Here is a 20422-nt window from a genome sequence, read left to right as displayed (position 1 = left end):
CTTTCTTCCTTGCACATAAGAGCTGCCTTCACATAAACTCATCCGGCTCATCCCCGTCAGATTTGTAGGCTGACAGGTCTATTCTTCTCTCTCCTCCTGCTATTATACTTAAAGGAAGCACTGAGCAGAAAAGGCCCCTACATGCTTTGTGCTAAACATGTGTCTAACTTGCCTGTATTTCAGACCCCTTGAAATCAGAGCACAGTGGAATTTTAGAGTTTAAAAAAGTGGCCAATTGGTCAGGGATAATTTTTAAGTAGTTTGTTAGGTACTCTTTATTTAAGACCATCTTCCAAAGTTGTTTATATTTCTCAGTACACTGGAACAATACACTTGTCTGTGTTCAGCCCTTGCATTCCCCAAATAGCACATACAATAACTATATGCACACGGAGACAGCCTCCGTGTCCTGAGGCTTCACATCTGTGGCTTCAAATACACAGGTAGATTGTTCGCTCTGGTTCATTTTATACCCCATTCCTCTCATATTATGTGTTTCCTTCTACATTCCTAAATATATTTGTCATATTCTAATACTGGTTTTAAAGTGTTAGAATATATTAAATATTAAAGATAGGCTAACTCTATTATTTCTTTCAGTTTTAGTCTGTTTTTATTGATTAGTATGTTTTCTCTTTGTCTTACAATTTAGATGCTAGACTTATTTTATGTTGAATTTTATACTGGGAGTGGTAGGTTTTTAAAACTCCTTTAAGAGGTGCAGGCCTTTGCTCAGCACTCTGTCTGGCTCTGTTATTCTTCCTACTAAGGCGCTCTGCAGGCAGAGTCTCTAGTGACTGCTCCACACAATCCACAGGAGGAATGTGTTTTGTGGACATGTGAACACCTCCTATGCGTTATGGGACTTATTTGAGCTCCCCGGTAAATGGTCTTCCTGCTCAGGCGACTCTGTGTCCCAGCCTGGGAATTTCACCTCCTGCATGCACAGTGGACATCCAGTCAGTTACTTCCAGGGAGCTTATGCAGTTTCCAACGTTCTTTCCCCAATTTTGTCTTCCTCAGTGTGATGACAAATACTAGCTGCCCTGACCTCCCTGAACCCGCTTCTTCAGTCCTCAAATCCACCCAGGCAGTAAGACTGCTCCTCTCCCCTTGTCTCCATCCTATGGCCCTTCTTTCCACTCTCCATTTCCTTCTCTCCCCTCCCATCTCCTTTCTTTCTCCCCACTTTGTCCTCTCTCTCTTTATTTCTGACAAGGTTTCACTCTCTTGCCCAGGCTGACCTTGAATTCCTGAGAAAAAGCAATTCCCCTGCCGTAGCCTCTTGAGAAGCTACAGTGCACCCGACTCTTTCCTCCTTATCTGCCCCTAAGGAGAAAGCTGGAGTGCTTTTCCTCTCAAATACCACGTTCCTACTTTGCCTGTTGTCCAGTGTCTAACAACAACAGGTTTCATACAAATATTCATACAAAATGTTGTCTAGTTTTCTAGTTATTTACCATGGCTAGCTGGTTTCCTAAATTTTCCCTTCATGGGCAGATGTAACAGTACAGGGACACTAATCCGATCTTAATGCCTCTAAGGAACACAACATCCCCAAATACACTCAACTAGAGCTTTGGTTTTTCCTTGAGACAGGGTTTCTCTGTGTAACAGCCTTGGCTGTCTTGGAACTAACTCTGTAGACCAGGTTGGCCTCGAACTCACAGAGATCCACCTGCTTCTGCCTCCTGAGTGCTGGGATTAAAGGCATGTGCCACCACTGCCCAACTAGCGCTATTATTTTAAGAATATCCTCAATATACTAGTTCAATAAGAAGCATGTGTCTAACACCTGTACTGGGGACTGCCACCTCCTCAACTAACAGAGCCAAGTAGCCATAAACTAAAACTTTGAAGCCCTGATTCAAAGTAAAGGTTTCTCTTTGTATGTTATTTATGTTGGTGTTTGTCACAGGGATGGAGTTCTGACTAACAGGAGAAACGGAACGGAACTTCCTTGAGTGAGTTTGCAGGTCTAGCGCTCGAATGTGCCCGATCTCATCTTAGCAGCAGTAATGTCCTTTCTGACTAATCTACAGCCTGCATGTGCTTGATCTTTGAGTGGCAGGAGCTGTGAGAAGGAACAGAATGCATTTGTTTGCACTGTTCCTCCTGAGCGTTGTTAAGGAGGTGCTGGCCAAAGCAGCAGCCGATGAAGAAGAACTAGAAAGCAAACCATTGGAAGGAAGAACTAGTGTATCTGAGTTTGTCATGATTTTGCACAGAGAGAAGGGGAATGAGTGACGGAAAGTGTATGGAAGTGATAAGTGACACTTAGTAAGGGTTTCAGTTTGCTTTCTATTGCAGTCATAAAGATCACAGGCAGGTTTTTGTCAACTTGACCCAAACCTAGACTCTGCTGAGAAGAGGGAATCTCAACTGAGAAGACGCTTTCATAGACCTGGCTTTGTAAGCAAGTCTGTGGGGGCAGTGTATTGATTAATGATTGATGTAGGAGGGTCCAGTCCACTGTGGGTGGTGCCACCCCAGGTTAGGTGGTCCTGTCCTGAGTGGTATGAGAAAGAAGGCTGAGCAAACCATGAGGAGCAATCCAGTAAACGGTGTTCCTCTATGATCTCTGTTCAGTTCCTGCCTCCAGGTTTTTGTCCTGAGTTCCTGCCCTAACACCCTCAATGATGGAGTTTGACCTGGGAGATGTAAGATGAATTAAACCCCTCTCTTCCAAAATTGCTTTTGGTCATGACATTTTATCAGAGCAATAGAAACCCTATGGGAGACTGACCATAGGAAAGCCATCATGGAGGAAAGTCAGAGCAGAAACCTGGAGACAAGATTTAAAGAAGGAAAGTTTTCTTCCATAATTTTGTGCACGAGCAAGGAACTCAGGACCACGAGGGGTGCACCCACACACTGAGATAATGGGGATGTTCTATCGGGAACTCACCAAGACCAAGCTGGACTGGGTCTGAAAAAGCATGGGATAAAACCGGACTCGCTGAACATAGCGGACAATGAGGACTGCTGAGAACTCAAGAACAATGGCACTGGGTTTTGATCCTACTGCACGTACTGGCTGTGTGGGAGCCTAGGCTGTTTGGATGTTCACCTTACTAGACCTGGAAGGAGGTGGGAGGTCCTTGGACTCCCCACAGGGCAGGGAACCCTGACTGCTCTTTGGGCTGATGAGAGAGGGGGACTTGATTGGGAGAGGGGGAGGGAAAGGGGAGGCAGTGACGGGGAGGAGACAGAAATCTTTAATAAATTAAAAAAAAATAGATCTAAAGAAGGGACCAGAGAGGAGTGGTCTCTTGAGGTGAGAACCTACAAAAGCCTAAAACCCAATTTATTAAGGGGTGCAACGAAAAGACAAACTTATAGATACAGAACTAATCAGATGCCTCCACTGACCCAGCTGTCTTCGTCCAGCAGTTCTGGACAAAGAGCACCAAGAGCACCAATGGGCTGTCTCTCTGCCTGCTCTGCTCCGACCACTCAAGAGAGCATGTGACCCTCTCCCTAAGCTGTGAGATAGGCAGACAAGACCACACGCTAGGGCTCCCTGCCCTAAAAGTCATTGGCTAAACCGATTGAAATCCTACCACAGCCTCTTTTTGGTTTTGCATCTTTTTTAAATCACATGAATTCATTATATTTGGATACAAGACAGAAAATGCATGGATCATTAATCAAGAAGATGCCCCACAGACTTGCCAACGGGCCAAAAGATATAGGCCAAAAGATATAGGATCTCAGATGATTCCTCATCTGAGACTTCCTCTTCACAGGTAATTTTAGCTTCAGTTAAGTGGATAAAAAGCTAACCAGTGCCGTCAATAGGTATAATCCTTCATGATAGTTTGAGCTGAGTATGTTTTGCTTTGTTTTATTTGTTTGTTTTATCTTTTTGAGGCAGAGACTCATTATGTGGCCCTAGCCCGGATCTTACGATGTTTTTGCCATATAGCATCATTTTAAGTGGGAGAGCAGCTGTAGACAAGAGTCAGTTGTTGGGCTGGGGAGACGGCTCAGTTGATGGAGTACTTGTCTTGATAGTGCAATGCCTGCCTTTAGATCTTCAGGACCCACATAGGAATCTGTGTGTGGTGGCGTCTACCTGCAATCTCAGCGATGGAGAGAGACAGGAGGTAGATCCAGGTAGATCCCCGAAAGGTCAAAGGTCAACCTAGTCTACGTGGTCAAGTTCTAGGCCAAGGAAAGAGAGAGACCCTGTCTCCAGGGATAAAAGAAAGTGTGGTGTAGAAAGCACCTGGAACTGACACCCAAGGTTGGTTTCTGACTCCCAAGGTTGTTCTCTACCTCCATATATACGCCATGCATGTAGCTACCCACATCCACACAAAACACATATGAAAGACATCTATTGCTTTTGTATATTAGTTACAATTAGGAGTAAAGCAGAAAATTAGCAGTTATAATAGCATCTATAAACATGGAATACTTACTAAACAAAGACTGTTTAAGACTTACTGCTGGACACTATAAAATTCTGGGAAAAAATAAAGACAACTTAAATGAATAGAGGAATATGTCATATATTAGGAAACTCAGCTTAAGATGGAAATTTTCTCCAAAAATCATCAGTGTATTTAAGGTAATACCAGTTAAGATTTTAATATTAGAAACTGATGAAAAGATTTATAGAATGCATTGCAAAGTACACAATACCTAGAACACCCAAAACAGTTTTGAAAGAAACCAGAGTTGGAATACTTAAGCGTCCTGATTTTATGGCTCACTATAAAGCTACAGCAACCAAGAGAATGCAGTATTGACATAAGAATAAACACATCCAATACAGCCAAGATAGACTTGTGTTTATGCAGCCAATCGATTTTCTTCTTACAACAGCATAGAAACTCAGTGAGAATAGTCAAATAGTTCTGAGCAACTGAATCCTCCTATCTAAAAAGTAATTGACCTTTCCTTTCCTTTTGCAGAAATGAAATGGGAATGCCTCAGGGTCCTGAGCATAAATCTAGTGCTACCAATCTCTGCATGCAAAGGCAGGAGGAAATTCTTGCCATCTTTAAGTAGTCAAAGACTGCGTGTATGAATATGTCAGGTGTGTGTGTGTGTGTGTGTGTGTGTGTGTGTGTGTGTGTGTATACAGTGTTGTACATTCATCTATGTGAGTGCTGGTGTCAGTGTGCCACAGTGTGTATAGGTCAGGGAACAATCTTGGGTGTCAGTTCTACCTTCCCCCTTATTACAGACAGGACAGCTCTGCTGTTGTCTGTGATGTTGTCTGGGGGACTCTTCTGCCTTTGCCTCCCATTCCCTGTAGAAACACCAAGATTACTGATGCTTGTACCACACCTCCCAGCTTTTCCCTTGGCCTGGGGATTCAAACTCAGGTCCACAGTTTAGATGAGGCATTCGAGCAGTTTGGCCCATTAAGCCAACTCCCTAGCCCATAGTTTTCTTTGAGTACAAAGGACTTTAATCACAAAAGGAAAAGCAGGAATAAATTGGGTGCCACCCATATTGAAATCTTTCCAGAAGTCGTCATGAATAAGATGAAAAGGCAGGACAAGATCTGACAAGTATTTTCTGTATACAAATATGACAGACTTGTATTCAAACATAATGGATCTATGTGATCTAATATGGATGCAAAACCAAAATGGGAGTTTGGGATAAGTGGGCTGAGAACGTGAGAACCTCCTTAATGAAATGTAGGGAAGGAGAGTTGTCCTGTTGTGTTGATCATCAGGGAAATCCAAACAAAGCAGCAGCAGCAGCCACCACACAGACACCAGACCAGATAAATATCTCCTGTTAACTCCTGGAGAATACAGTTCGAATGAAAGCTGGCGAAGCTCACTTCGGAATGCATTTTGACAGTTACTTATGAATTTAAATATATGTGCCATATGACTTTCTCATTTCAATTTTAGATATTTACCCAAGGGAAATGAAAACCTGTCTCCACACAAACCCGTGTAAATAAAGATGAGTGGTAGATTTATTCATAATTTTCTCAACCGAAAAATCAAAACCAATATATGGTAACCCTTGGGTGCCTCTTCCAGATGTTCGGCAGGCAGTCTCCAGCCATCAGCGTCTTCTGCCTCAGTTGTAGTGAGTTATCCCCTCAAAGAGGTCCTGGCCTCTCCAGGGCAGTCCACTTCTATTAAAGGAGAAGGGTGGGGTGTGACGACCCAGCCTTCATGGTTACATGCATGACATTATGGTGGGCAATTCATTGCAAACCGGAGGCTTCCTCTGCACTTGGTTCTATGCCCCTTCTTTACAAGTGTTATACTTCCAAACACCGTCTCAGCTCTCCTGGACTGTCACTGAGAGTCATTTACAGACAGTATCCTATACAGACTCTGACACTTTCCATTAGCGTCAGGATATTCGCTTCCGTTCTTCCAGTCCAGGAAAACTAATCACTCATGGGTCAAACTGCTGAAAAGCTAGTTAGGGTTGCATTCTTTTAGTTAAAAAAAAACTTGATTACATAGTGTGTGTGTGTGTGAGTGTGTGTGTGTGTGTGTACATGCCATGGCCCACATATGAAGTCCGAGAACAACTTTTCTCTTCTCTCCTTCCACTATGTGGGTCCTAGAGTATGAACTCAAGTCATTAGGCTTTGCAGCAACAGCCTTACCATTTAAGCCAGCTCACTGGCCCCATGCATGTTCTGAACAGCAATCCAAGTGGGGAAGAGAGGTTATGTGCATGAGCAGTTATGATGTTGTTGGGGTTGTATATTTTCAGTATCCCAAATAATCTTATTTCCATTTTACTGCTTATAAATAAGACCAGCAGTGACCTCATAGGGTTTCACTAGAGGGATGTTATGAGTATCCCTGGTGACAATGCATGAAGGCTAGGGTCACCACTGTATCCCTACCTCCCCTTTTTGGTTCTGGAGAAGAAAAAAGTCCTCGCTTACTTTGGGGAATAAAACAGAGTACAGTGCACTGTCATTTACTGGCTCTCAGGCCCCAGAGTGTGCTGGGTAGACTATCATTGACTACGTAACAATCGTGTGTTATTTAGGAGATTTTTTTCTTGTAGGCCAGCTCAGAGAAACCTTGTAATTTACACAGCGCTAAACGTCACATGATTGATAGAGGCCTCTGGTTAAAGCTCTGATACTGCTGGATGTTTTCTGTATCTGCTGAAATAAGAAATAAGGGACTGTTCTGGTCCCTTATTTCTATGTGTGTGTCTTAAATGGCAGCAGAGTTTGTCTCTCCTGTTCAGAGCCAAGAAAAAAAATGTTTTATTGGTGGTAAATAAATGCTGCTAACACCATGGCAGAGATTCTATGGTTGATTAACCGCACACATTCGGCTACAGTTCGTTGTTTGGAGTAAATAAGCAATAAGGCACCTTTGTGTTCCAAGTCTGTGAACCAATGGTCTATTCTACACTACTTTCATACCCTCATCTTTCTCCCACTGTCTGTTCACTGACCCAACACGCTACAAGTACACACACATTTGAGAGACTAAGTGGCTAGTAGCCAGTCATCCTGTTCTCCTCTGCCGTGGAATTGTCTGTTAATATTTTCTTTCTTTCTTTTTGTTTTGTTTTGCTTTTGGAGACAAGGTTTCTATGTGTAGCTTTGGAGCCTGTCCTGGCACACACTTTGCAGATCAGGCTGGCCTCAAACTCACAGAGATCTGCCTGCCTCTGCCTCCTGAGTTCTGGGATCAAAGGTATGCTTCCTGTTAATTTTTTTTATGAATCCTTCCAAAGGTAATCTATGCATTTGCAAAGGGAAGTGCAAGTGTATATATATATATATATATATATATATATATATATATATATATATATATATATATATAATTTTCTGCACACACACACACACACCCCACTGTTTTGCCCCTAACTTCTCCCCACTTTAGCCTTTTATTTGGTATAGGTTGGAAGTCTTGTATCAGAACACAGACACTGACCACATTTTCACAATATGCTGTACAGCATCCCATGGTATTTATAGGCTAAATTTTGTTCAGCCTTTTAATTTATTTTTTGAGGCAAGGTGGTTACCATGTAGCCCAGGCTAGCCTCCAAGTGGTCCTGCTACCTCAGTCTCTCTAAAGAAAGGACTCCAGGTGTGTGCCACCACACTGAGGTTTATTTCTAAGTGTTGCTGGTGCAGAGAAGATAGTTCTGGAGTGCCTCCTGCTCATTTCACACCCGGGTCCTTCCCTCTGTCGATAAATTCCTAAAGCGGAATCAGGTAAAAGTTGACACGTGTTCTTATTTTGAGAGATACTGCCAAATTTCCCCACAGAGACTATAAAACTTGGATTTGCGTCCATCTGATGATTGGGAAATGCTTGTAGGTCTTCTCCCGCCAGCAAGTCTACTGCTTTTATTTCCCTGTGGACTCTCTTCTTACAGTTGGATACGGCCTTTTCTTAACAATCTATACAAGGTCAATCGAGTCTCAGCCACAGATGCGCTGTCAATAACCTTAAGGTAGGCATCACCCTCTCCCCCCCCCAAAAAAAAAGTTTATTAACCCTGGTGCTGGACCTTGGCTTTGTCACTTGCTCTGTGACCTTGGTCCACAAAGCATGACTATGCTGCGCAGTCTGGCTTATGAACATGATCCGATAAAATCAGGAAGGGCTTGGACACAGAACGCAGATCTCTGCAGGGAATTCTCACCTAGGCATCAAGGCCCAGACCAGCGACCAAACAAACACCAGGGTCAGTAAAACATTGCGGGGAGGAAGCTGGGCCTGGCTCCTTAAGCTCTGATTCTTCCTTTTGAGAGAGCGGCAACCAAGAAATAAAATCTAGAAAGGAGGGAGCCACTTTCTGATTGAGTCCCACCCTCTCTGCTGCTCTTGTACCTCCTGGTGCCCTCTTCCCCCCTCCCTGGCGGAGCGGGCTGTGAGGCCTTGACAGTCCAACACAGTCTGGTCCTGCGGCCCTGAGCGCAGGGAGGCGGAGGGTGGGTCCGCGATCACGTGACCCAGCCAGCTGTTAGCAGGGGGTAGGAGAGCCCGGAGTCTGGAGATCGGGAAGCGCCGGACGTCGCCTGCTCTACTGCCGCTGCAGCCCTCGATGCAGACGCAATAACTCGCCCGCCGCAGCGCCCCCCAACTCGGCAGTCTCAGCATCAGCACCAGGACCCGGCCGGAGCCCGCAGCTTAGCAGGTGAGCCGCAGGCCATGCAGGGAGCGCGGGGCGCGGGCAACTGCTCTTCCCCTGGGCACATTTCCCGATGCGGTTCTAATGTCCGTGCCTCCCCTCTTTGCGGGCCGGGGGAGGGGACAGCAGATGAGAGGTGACCTGGTCGAGCGTGATTGTGACTCAAGACCAGGAACTGCAGGGACGAAGCTACTGCAGCCTGGTCAGAACCTGCTTCTGCTCTCCACCCCGAATCCTTCTCGCACCTGCCTTTTAGTCTTACAACCCCGGGGCTGATTTTCCTGGGCGTCGAGTTGTAACGCCCAGTAAAGTGTCTCTGTGCTTCTCCGGGCGGCTCTTGGGGTTTCGGGATCGCAGGCGAGACTAGCCCTGGAGTAAAGCACCTGCGGCGCCTGATGGGGCTGCTGCCCTGGGCCTCCCCAGCAGAGTCCCAGGGTCTGTGGTCGCCTCCAAAGGCCAAAGTGCTGGATGGGACCTGACACTGCTTCGCCCAGGTCTCACCCCTGCATTGGAATTGGGGCGGGGTCATGCGAGGCAAGTGTCTAGATCCTTGCTAGTAGTTCACTTCAGTTTATCTTTACGTCCTCGCTTTGTTATTTCTGTCCCGGCATAATTATTTAGCAACCACCGCGAGGTCTACAGGGCGAAAGGGATGCTTGGATTTTAAAAAATCGGTTAGAATTTAGGAATGAAAATGTCGCTCACACCCATTTGTATTTAAAGCAACTTACTATTTTCTGTCTCCCAAGCTGACCTAGTAAGGTTCTGTTAAATAGTATGGTTTTTCTGTGTAATTATAGCTTGTGCCTCTTCCTGGTCGTGTGTGTGTGTGTGTGTGTGTGTGTGTGTGTGTGCTGTGCTTCATGCCTGCCTAAAAGATGCATCACTTGCTGAGGAAACCTATGTTAATTCAAAATGGCAGCATGAAAAATCAGGCCAGGCAGAACCCGAGCAGACCACAGCCAACTGCAGCTGCCCCCTAACTTGAGCTGCGGAGATAATCAGCGGGAGGAGAGGCTCTTCTGGGTATAGGCCAGGAGTGTTCTTAGGGCTGCTTAAATGAGAGCGAGCTGCAGTGACAGGGGGAGCGAGCGGGAAGTTTGGGGAGCTGCAGCTGTTTTCCCTAACTTGTCAAAAGCTGATACAAGCCTAACTGAAACTCTAATTTGATCTGATTTTCTTTAGGCTTATTTAAAGTCCACTGTACAGCTCACAACTGTGCATGGCAGCATACTTTGTACCTACAAGTGGCTCTTACAGAGAAAATATCCTCGGAGTGTAAATATCCTCAGAGAACTGTGCAGGAAACGCACACAGTGCGTTTCTCTGGGAGGCTGACTTAGCCTGACAGTACCCAGGCACTAGGATTGCAAATTCTTGAAAGGTGACTCATTTCAGGATTCCCCCCCCCCCCCCATAAAGCAGCTTTTCTTTCCCTTTTCGCTGCAGGGCTGCCAGCCATCTTGTCTTTTAGGAAAGAGGAAGTGCGCAGGGAAGCAGGTGCCTTGGGGATAATGAATGAAGAAGATGATCCCTGAGGGTTAGTGGCGGCAGAGCTGGAGGGACTGAGCAAGGGAGCTCTGGGCAGCAGAGAAGGCTGAAATGCAGGCTCAATGGACAGCTGAGCTCACGCCTATGGCTGCAGCTGACTCAAGCCAGGTCTTGCAGCTTTCCTGCTCAGAGCTCCACAAGCCTCATTTCAAAGTCTGAAGGGGGGAGCAGTTTTGTCCTGAACACCCGAGCAAAGGGAAGCAAACGGTAACAAATTAAAAGCTCTGGTTTTTAAGGGGTTATGCCTCCTTCTCCCCACAGTCCCTATGCAGGCTAACCAACCCATTTAACTTCATGAATGTGTCCAGCTTCTGCTCAGCCACCTTTTCTAGCGATGACGCTGCATCTCTATGTAATAACCACAGCTTTAGTTGTGACAGAATCTTGGAGGTGGGAAATACATCCTTTGAGAAACTGGTAGCTTGTCTTGTATTGGTGGGCAACTCTCCGATGAATTTATTTTGCAAATTTATTTGGGTTAGGCATCTATTTTTATGTAAAAACTTATCACAAGCCTGTTCTGAAGGCCGGGTTTTCCTGTAACTGGAATTTTCTGGGTTGTGAGTCAGTGACTCCAGGTCACTGAGAGCAGAACTGGGGCTTCTGCATGGGCTAGCGCACTGTAGGGCGGTGAGGAGATGAAGTTCGGCCGGCCGCTCTGTTTTCACAGTCAGTTGTCACAGAGAGGAGATTAGCAGGAGCTGGAGAGTGAGCTAGGACTCGCAGCAGTGGGGTAGGCAGGAACCAGGTAGGGAGAGAAGTACCATAGTGAAGACGTGTGTCGTGCAGCTGTGACAGGTGCCACCTAAAACTGTTGCTTGCATCAGGACGTGAGTGCGAAGACATGTTGAATAAACTGAAAATAACAAGTTTTAAAAATGTGTAGCCTTAAACCAGGTAAGGTTCTAATCCTAGCACTCAGTAAGCAGGTGGGTTTCTATGAGTTTGAGGCCAGCCTGGTCTACATATTGAACTCCAGGCCAGCCAGGGCTGCATGGTGAGAATGGGTCTCATAACAAAGAAAGAAATAAACAAGCATTAACCTAAAAACAGAAGCAAAAGCCCAACTTGGGAATGTAGTTCTGTAGCAGAGCCCTTCCTTAGCCAGACATGCACGGGTTTCGTGTTGTTGGAAAACAGTGAGTGAGCAAATTTGAGTTAAAAAAAAAAACCCCATGGAACTTCTAGTTCCACGCTGTCTGGTATATGATGGGCATTGGCTTTGTGCCTTGTAAGCCTTTAAAACCTAACCAGTGTGGGAGATGTTTTGTGAGTGTAAAATTTGCACTGGTTCTAAAAAAATTGATGTGGAAAAAATGTAAAATTTGTCATTAGTAGTTTTTATATTGATAGGATATTGATGTAGTATGACATATATATACTGAGTTACCTTTTAAATGTGGTTGCTGGACAGTATTAAACTTGTACACATGGCTCATATCTGTTTTATATTATATTTGCTGGGCAGTGTTGGTCTGGGCCAATATCAGGAAGTGGAGATTGCCAAGAGGCTCCTGATACTACTTGTAACAGTGGGTGTAAAGAGACAGGAAGACCAAACAGATTGAGTGACTGATAACACTGGATGGGAGGGAAATATGTGGTGGGCGTGAACAACCCTATTAGGAGATTCATATCTCTCTCTCTCTCTCTCTCTCTCTCTCTCTCTCTCTCTCTCTCTCTCTGCCTTTCTCTCTCTCTGTTTTGTTTTGTTTTTCTGGTGTTAGTTTCATTTCTGTTGTGACAAAAATAACCTGATGAAAAGCAACTTAAGGAAGAAATGGCATGGGGAGGTCAAAACAGCACAGCCCTAAAACCGGTCCTATCTCACCCACACTCCAAAGTGAAGAGAAATAGATGTATATGTCGCTTGCTTGATTGCTTGCGCTCAGCCTGATTTTGTCACCCTTAGACAATTCCAGAACCCTTGTCTGGAGAATGGTGCTACCCACACTGGGCTGGGGCTTCTCATAACAATTAATTTAATAAGACACTCCCCCACAGATCTGCCAGCAGACCAATCCAGTTCCTCACTGAGACTCTTTTCCCCAGGTGATCCATCAAGTTGACAAATCCAGCTACCCACCCCAAACTATCCCTGAGCTGTGCTCCAACCCCAGGAGACCGTTGGAAGTAGAATAAGGGGACTGTGCTGTGACCCTTCACTTGGAGCCCCTTGGTGCTGGCAGATGTTACAGTGGTTCGCAGGGATGAACTGTTAATGCTCCTATCTGGTGCTCAGTCTAACCTGCCCATCCCCGTATGGCTGTGTTCACAGGTCTACATGAATGGAAGGCAGCCCAGTGAAGAGAGGGACCTGGACTGCAAGTTGGGGGTCCCTGGGTCCTAGTGCTGGTTCTATTCTAACTAGGTGTATGTGCTTGAACAAGTCACTCTTTTCTCGTTTTGTCTCCTTTGGGGAAGAAATGAGAATGTACCAATTTCACACGGACCACTCTTACTATCTCATTCTTGTTCTTGCTGCATTCAAGGCGGTCTGGGTAGAAGTCGGTCATCTGTCACACAGACTGAACAGAAGGCCTAAGCATTCTTGCAATCCGCCATCTTGCCATTTCTCTGTACCTGGTGCCTTCTTGATTCTTTTCTGTTCTTATGTCCCACATTGTACAACATCTGAAACATGCTTTGCCTTGGTTTCCAACAGACTTCATCACTGTGGATGGCTACATTCCAGGCTACACTTCTGTTCTCATCTGTGCCAGTGTCAAGCCATCTTAATCCCGAAACTTTGGAATATGTTTTAATATCATGTAGGGCTAGACCTGCTTCATTAGTTTTCACTTTTAAGACTTCTACACCAGTCTCCCCTTTCTTTTGTAGATTTGAGGGTGAGCTGAGAACTGAAACAAGGTTCTGAGCAGGTACTCCATTACTGAGCACTGAAGCCCTTAAGCCTTCAGGATCCTTTTGGACACACTTTCTCTTAGAGCCCTATTTATGTGTTGATTGCTGCCATGTTGAATCCTCAGATTCATTTAGGGAGGAATAACAGCTCTGAGTAACACTGGATGCTTAGCAAAGAACTGGAATGTTCCCTGCCCCTTAGGTCTTCTCCTCTGTCCACATAAAATCTTACAGTTTTGTTCATCTCTGAGGTCAATCAGCCACAGCACATGCCTGTCTCCGAGTGCTGGGCACATCCTTCTTTGTCCTGTACATCTCTTTTTCTGTCACGCCCATGCCTATCCTCCATCTGAGCCTACTATGGAGCTTTCCTCTTGGTGGCTCTTAGGCATGGTTATGAAGTTCCTGTTGGTGGCATCACCAAGGCCACGTGCTCACATTCCCTTTAGAGCAGGTGAGATTCCTGAGGACCAAGAAGGTAAGAAGCCACAGGTTTGTGCTAATCATATCTGCCGTCTTCACTCTCTAGCGTCATCCCCCTGCATCACTCAGGCTGTTGGGGTTTTTAGTCTTCTAGTCAGGATGTCAAGATGATAGCTAAACCCCACCAGGGAGAAGGAGTTTGAGGTAGTTCCTCTGTTCTGACTGATTGTGTGCTTAACCTGAGTCTCCCTGTTCTTTTACTTCCTTGTATGAACTAGATGTCTGGAAAGCTCTCCAGGGATTTGATTATTGTTGAAATCAGGTTACTACCCTCCTCTCTGCTCACACAGGCACCGTCTCTCTGCTCACACAGGTACTCACTTCTTCCTGAGACCTTGAGAAGACCTCAGCTTCATTTCCCCTGAGCTGAACATAGGCCTATGAGAGGTTATATGCTCAAAGTACATGCTGGCAATTCATCTGGCTGAAAATTCCGAATTAAAATGTAGCGATCAAGAGCCGAATATGTTCTGGAGGCTCTTGTGTGTTTTTTGATTGTATTCAGTAGTGACCTAGTGTCCTGAAATGTTTAATGGAAGATCTTAAAATGTCCTTCTTGTTCACTGAAGTAATCAGATCTTTTAAAAAGTTGAAGTGCCAATAATGAAATATGACCTCACTATTAAAAAAAAAAAGGTTAACGCTGCATAACCAGATAAACCGAAATTTGAAGTTTCTGTTTCTATATTATACCATTTTGCTCAACTCTGAGCTACATTCTAATCCTTTCAGGTCCCTTTCTGTATGTGGGTATATATCTGCTATCATATATGCCTGTATTATATGCTTGTTTATATGTATGTATACACATGTGTATTTGTGTGCATATAATACTAATATATACACATGTAATGCATAGGTTACTTTTTGAAAATAAAATTGAAAAAAGAATTGCTAGTGGTAAAACCCAGTAAACAACCCCAGCACTAATGAATATTTACAAGAAGTTTTACATTTCATTTTGTTGGTGGTAAAATAATCTCATTTCGCACCAGCAAGATTTGTACTTATTTACACAGCAATGCACACTATTTCTCCTGTAGAAAGTGGAAGTTAAGCCATTTGTTTTACAGTGAGAGCCAAATTCTAAGCTTCCATTTTCAGGACAATGGGAGGATTGTTTGTAAAAACCCCAGTCTACAGAGTTAACAGGTACGTTTCAAATCACACTAATGGCAAAAGATTTGAATAGACAGCACATTGTTTAGATGAAGAGGAAGACAGATGGCGGAATGGGGAGGTCAGGATTCTAAGCAACCTGCCAAATGAGTGGACACAGTGACAGCAGTGTTGGAAATGAGATCAGAAGGGGATGAAAGGGCCCTGCAGGTGGCTTTCGTGGTTGCTTGCAGGGTTTCCCACGGAGCACACTCTAGATGGTGCACAGACCTCTGTTCTCTCGAGCACACTTTTTCTCCTTTAACTCTAGGACTCTGTTCTTAGGGTAGTCAGTTTCTTTTTTATTTTCTTTTTCTTCCTTTTTTATTTTAAGACAGGATTTCTCTGAGTTTCAGGTTTCTCTGGCTGTCCTGGAACTTGCTCTGTAGATCACACTAGCTTCGAACTCAGAAATCTGCCTGCCTCTGCCTCCTGTGTGCTGGGATTAAAGGTGTGCACCACCATGTCTGGCCCAGTAGACATTTTCTTAATGTACCTTTATTCCAAATGATCTGCATATAACTGTACATGGGTGATATCATATGAAGGACTTAATATATTCAAGAACAGAATCCAGAATGTGGGTCTGTCTGACTCTTTGAAGCAGCCTTTATGTAACTATAAAAGTAATTATTCTGACACTGTATTTATAACCCATGTCATTAATGTCTTTTATTCTTTCCCTCTTCTTCCCCTTCCCCATCCCATATGAAAGACAGGAAATTACTTTTCAGCCTGCCATGTATAAGAGAACATCTTCCTTACAATGAACTTCGCTTGACCATATTATCACATCTCCCTGGCCTAGATCCCACTGAAATCATTTGTCTACTTTTTCCTGAATTAAATAAAGAAAAGGTTTTATTCAGTTTATTTTTTTCTTCACTGCAGAATCCTTTAAAAATAATTATTTTATTTTTGTTTTATGTACAAGTATTTGCTTGCATGTAAGTGTGTGCACAGACTGCATGCAGTGCCATCGGGGACCAGAAGAGGGCATTGGATTCCCTGGAGCTGGTGTTGCAGACAGTTGTAAGCCTCTGTGGGTGCTGGGAACTGAACCTGAGTCCTCTGGAAGAGCAGCCGGTGCTCTTCACTGCTCACCAGCCGCCATCAGAGTCTCTACCCTGTCAAAGGACCACCGTTGTCAGCTGCAGAAAAGTGAGTGACAAGTTCTTTTGTTGCAACTGTTCCATTGGAAACTTTTGTAGTTACAGGTTTTCAATGTCATGTGGAAACATTAGAAATTCTTGGAGAAAATATATGTAGATTGCTGTCAATAGCCCACTGTGCACCACTTCACACCACTCTGCCCACTTCCCTTCCATTCTCTTATGATTTTTCCAGCATCTTCTCAAATAACAATGATTTAAAGGATGCCACATTCATGTTTTTATGAACTGTTTCATTTCAGTAGCTTCTCCTGATATGTGTAGAATGAGACCGCTCAGTCATTTCCCAGCTGCCCAAACCAGAAAAATCACACAGAAACTGTATTAATTACAACACTGTTTGACCAATGACTCTAGCATATTCCCAACTAGCTCTGTCCTTCCTGTTACAACATTCCTTCTTCAAGAAGGTATCTGAGACACCACACAAATTCAGCCCCTAACCTTGTAAGAATTCTAAACATGTGCTTTGGTTTTATATTTTTATATTTTGGACTATGGAGACGGGGTCTCACTATGTAACACCAACCTGGGGTCTTCCTGTGTAAGCCTCCCGAGTGCTGGGATTATATACATGCACCACCAGCCAGCCTTACTTTTGAAAGGTTGATTATTATAGAACAATTCAACCACCTACAAATGAAAGGGGGCAGTAGAACAGACCTCATGTTCCTGCCCATCACTTCCCTCAGCTTTTATGTCAGCCATCTTGTTTCCTCTGAGCGCTACCTCTGCCTTCTGAATTATTTGCTCTATAACATTTACATAGTATGTGTTTCTATAAAATACGTGCTTTTTAGATGAGTATTTTTTAAGTCTTCTCTCTTTCTCAGAGTCTTACTATATGGTCCAGCATGATCTCAGATTCCCGGGTTCAAATGATTCACTGAGATCAGCCTGCTTAAGGAACTGCAGCTACTGGTGTTGCCCATTACACATACATGAGACATGGGCTTTTAAAATTCAATTGTTTTTAAATGGAGATCATCACAGTATTGTGATAGGACATTAACAATCATTCTTTGATACCGTCAAGTATCTACTCATTGTTCATGTTAGCTCAATTGCCTTAGAAGATTTTTGTATGATTTTTTTTTAAAAATTAGGATCCAAGTAAGTGATGCTCATTGAAATTGCTAGGTGTGTATCTTAAGGAATTTTGTCCCTCCATCTGTGAAGTTTTTGTTTGCTTTTTGGCATCTTTTTGTATTTTTCTTTGTTTATTGTTGCTGTTAAAGAAGCCAATTTTGTTCTGTAGAGTTTTCTAGAATGCTAATTTTGCTGATGGCACTCTATGATGTACTTTTATTTCTTGTCAGTAGTCAGTGTGCGTAAGTTGCACTTTGGAAAAGGAGTGTATCTGATGATCTAGGTGCCAGCCACTGATGAGAAGGATGCCACAGGATTAGTGCATCACCAGTGAGTCATGGGCTATAAGAAGTAAGCATTGATTGGGTGCCCACTGTATGCAGTCGCAGTGCTAGGTACGTTCCGTGACCTCTCTTATAAACCTGTGTGCTGTGCTGTGCTGTGTATAGGGACTGTCTCTGTTTCCAAATGACAATGTCTTAGAATTCATCAATGGAGTCAGGATAGGAAACAGTTCCTTTGTGTCACTACAGCATGTCTGTCTCATGCCCAAGTACACATGTGACTTCAGGTGTAGGCAGACCTTAGAAAAGAATACAGTTACACAAGCCAGATCCAGTGATCTGGATTGCAGATGGAGGGATGGAGGAAGGGAATTTGGAGAACCCCAGCCTGTCTCTCCCACTCAGTTCCGTGCAGTCTTGGAGCCATACAGAATGTGAATAGGTCTTTCCAGACCTTTGAGTTGTCAGAAGAGGCCAAACATCAGAATGCCTGTCTTCAAATGTTAGATGCAGATTCAGAATTCTAAAGGGCGGCGCTCACTCAAGCCCGACAGTCCGCAGGCCCACATCACCCTGCAGAGAAGCATGTGGACCGGAGACCCAGCAGTTATCTGGCAGAGGCAGATGTCCTCAGAGGCCCTGTTTAAGCTCTAGCAAGTACTCTCTAACTCTCACCGCAAGTTGGGAAGAGTTTGTGACCCCTCATTACCTCCTAGAGAAGGGACAAACTAAGATTTGAGGTGACGTGGACTTATAACCTGTTGTTATACTGTTTAGTTAGTGTCTGGTGTGGTCCCCTAACCCCCTTGTTAAATGCAGACTTGGTTCCCAACCTGTGGCATTACTGAACGATGGTGGCATGTTTAAGAGTGGGCTTAGCATGAAGTCATGGGTCACTGGGCGGGGGGAAGGGGTTTAAGGGGATGACCTTCATGCAGCAACAAGCTCAGCTCCTTCCTCTCTCTCTTTTTCATTTCCAGTCAGACACCGCCTGACATGCCCAACCATGGGCTCAGAAGCAGTGGGGTCTTTAGATCATAAACTAGAGTCTCCCAAACTGGTAGACAGTAAGCCAGAATAGCTCCTTTGCTGTAAGACGATTGTAGTTGTTTCTTTTCCCCCAGTGATGCAGAGCTGGCTACACACTTAGTTAACACATCTTCTTTGGTAATCCCTCAATCAAAGCCTTGGCTACCAGGGTCAGGGACCCCCTGGCTGTGGCGCTTTATGCTCTAGCCTTCTGAACTCCAAAGGAACGTGTAAAATCTGTCTTCTCTTAGGCAGAGCTTGCTGAGTCTGAGGTTACTCACACCCTAATCTTTAGGTAACTCCTTCCCCAGTCATTTTATTATTCCTCCTTATTTCAATAACAAAGCCGTAACAGAAGACCCAGCTTATAAGTACCACTCGTCCCATTTTCAGTCCAGCAGGAAAATCAATAGTTTTAAAGATGAATTTGTCCATCGATAACAAAATCATTTGTTTGCCTCTCTGGAAGAACTATTGCACAGACTTTGATTTCCAAGTTCGTTGGATGGTGGGGTAGAGAAGACATGCTGGCCATTGGCTTTCATCCCTGTTAGAAGGAAAGGCGGTTTTCACAGTTATTTGCATGCTAGCTAACAAGCTATACCTCATATAGAGAGTTATTTTCTTCCTCTCCACTGACTCAAGGCTTTGTCTTTGTTGGCCGGGGTGACTGATGAGGGTCAGTCTAGCTTGGTGGGGATAAAGGGCCCAGAGCAGTTTGGCAGCCGTACAAAGAACCCCCTGGCCAGGCTTGGGGCATTCATGATTTCAGTAATTCCTCCCTGAACTTGAAGACAAAGCCCCTTTCTCCCATGCAGCTTCCTCCCTCCTTGTCTAGACATTCTGCAACGGTTCCCTAGTTACAGGAGCACAAACCCAGTCCCCCAAGCCTGCAGGCCAGCCGACTGCCACCAGGCACAGGGTGAGTGCTGGTAGAGGCAGCAATACTGAATGCATTCTAGGCGAGTCTTATCCCCAAGAGGAAGTCATGAATCCTGAGGCGGTCCCATGGGGGTGGGGGGAGTGGTAAGGCCTGTGCCTAGGGAGTCTCTGCTTAGCAATGGCAACCGATCTGAAGCTGTCCTGGGGATAGAGAGCACCGCATGCAGATATTTTCCTTTAAAGCTTTGACTGTGGTAAATATGCATACACCGATCATCGATGCCACTTCTTATGGTATAGATAGGCAGAGTTAAGTACATCACTCTGTTGGGTACCTGATGTCCTGGACTTTGTCCATCTTGCAGATAGATGTAAATGCTTTTGTCCCCTCCTTCGCTCAAACCCTGCAATCCCCGTTCTGTTTTCTGTTTCTGGGTGTCTGGCTAGTCTAGTTCCTTGATGAAACTGAGATCCTATAAGTACAGGTTGGGCACACCGTATCTGATAGTGTGGTTTGAATATGAAATATCTCAACTCCGTTCACATGTTTGCACACTTGGTCTGCAGCTCGAGGATGGGCCTGGGAAGTGAGTGTCCGGAAGCAGGCTATACTTATATATTTCCTGTCTCCTCTGATCCCTGACTGAGAGTCTAGGGTGACCAGCCGCCTTATGTTCCTATCAGCATGCCTTTTCCTCCTTGGTGAACTGTATTACCCTCAAACTATGAGCCCAAATAAACCCCTTGCCCTTAAGTTGCTTCTTGTCAGGGCTATAGTCCCATGGTGAGGAAAGC

General features: G+C 44.6%; 1 protein-coding gene across 1 annotated transcript in view; it reads left to right on the top strand.

Annotated features, from left to right (window-relative positions):
- The first annotated feature begins 8524 nt into the window (after positions 1-8524).
- The window catches only part of Scrn1 (secernin 1), a 62542-nt gene continuing 50644 nt past the window's right edge, over positions 8525-20422 (top strand). The window contains exon 1 of the mRNA XM_075955587.1: positions 8525-9120. The gene's annotated coding sequence lies outside the window, so the exon portion shown is untranslated. The remainder of the gene's footprint in view (positions 9121-20422) is intronic.

Source organism: Microtus pennsylvanicus, chromosome 21 (assembly GCF_037038515.1).
Source record: "Microtus pennsylvanicus isolate mMicPen1 chromosome 21, mMicPen1.hap1, whole genome shotgun sequence".
NCBI classification, from domain to species: domain Eukaryota; kingdom Metazoa; phylum Chordata; class Mammalia; order Rodentia; family Cricetidae; genus Microtus; species Microtus pennsylvanicus.
The sequence above is the reverse complement of the archived record's forward strand: the minus strand, read 5'-3'. Positions and strand labels throughout refer to the sequence as shown.